Source organism: Phaseolus vulgaris, chromosome 1, assembly GCF_051622355.1.
Source record: "Phaseolus vulgaris cultivar YP4 chromosome 1, ASM5162235v1, whole genome shotgun sequence".
In the NCBI taxonomy this organism is placed as follows: domain Eukaryota; kingdom Viridiplantae; phylum Streptophyta; class Magnoliopsida; order Fabales; family Fabaceae; genus Phaseolus; species Phaseolus vulgaris.
The window spans coordinates 18,030,206-18,031,258 of record NC_143498.1 but is presented as its reverse complement, the minus strand read 5'-3'; the positions used below and the strand labels follow the sequence as shown (position 1 = coordinate 18,031,258).

The following is a 1,053-nucleotide window of genomic DNA, read 5'->3' as shown; positions in this document are numbered from 1 at the left end:
GTAATAAACTAAATTATTTTTAAATGCCATCATGCAAATGTTATTTTGCATTTTTTTTTTAAATTCAATTAAAACACAATTCAATCCTCCCTTCTTGTGATTTTCCTTTTTTTGTTTTTTTTCTCTATTTTTTTACCGTTATCGTGAGGGACTCCGCCCCGAACTTGCTTTTCAACCAACCACGAGGAACTGGCTCACGGGAGGTCAACTTTCACCCCCTGCCTCACATTTAACTAGTTAAGTGTGGAGGAAGGGGTGACGATGTGTGGCACCCAGGCAGGCGTGCCCTCAGCCTAATGGCTTTGGGCGCAACTTGCGTTCAAAGACTCGATGGTTCACGGGATTCTGCAATTCACACCAAGTATCGCATTTCGCTAAAATTATGTAAATGGTTATATTTTTATATTTTTCACATTTGAAACAGTGTTGTCATAGTATTTTTACCTCTTTTCTATAATATTTTTACACTTGTTTCAATTAACAACATTTTGTATGTTGAAAGACTCAAATATAATCTACTGAGCGTAAGTTAATTATATTCAAATATATTCAAAGAAAAACATCATTAGAAGTATGCCAAATCTTTCATGGAATGCAATTAAAAATTTCTTTCAAATCCAAAAGTTGTGTTTCCACTGCTAGACTCCTAAAACTTATGCATATGGATCTGTTTGGTTCTACGAGGATTCTAAGTCTTAGAGGAAAAATATATGGTCTGGTCATCATTGATGACTACTCTAGATATACTTGGGCTTTCTTCCTTGCCTACACGTGTGTGTCTTTTAGGGTGTTTGAGGTATTTTGCAAAAGAATACAAAGATATCATGTCTTTTATATCCTAAGTATTAAAAGTGACAATGATACCGAGTTCAAAAATGGAGCATTTAAGATGTTTTGTGAGTCTAATGGCATATATCACAATTTCTCTTCATCAAGAACACCTCACCAAAATGCGGTTATGGAATGAAAGAATAAAAATCTCAAGGAGATGACAAGAACCATACTCTAAAAACTCCTTACCTAAGCACTTATAGGCTAAGAAATTTAACATCG

At 34.7% G+C, this 1,053-nt stretch overlaps 1 pseudogene; it reads right to left on the bottom strand.

Annotated features, from left to right (window-relative positions):
* Positions 1-266: 266 nt before the first annotated feature.
* LOC150029539 (5.8S ribosomal RNA) lies at positions 267-384 on the bottom strand (annotated as a pseudogene; the record flags this gene model as incomplete).
* Positions 385-1,053: the final 669 nt, after the last annotated feature.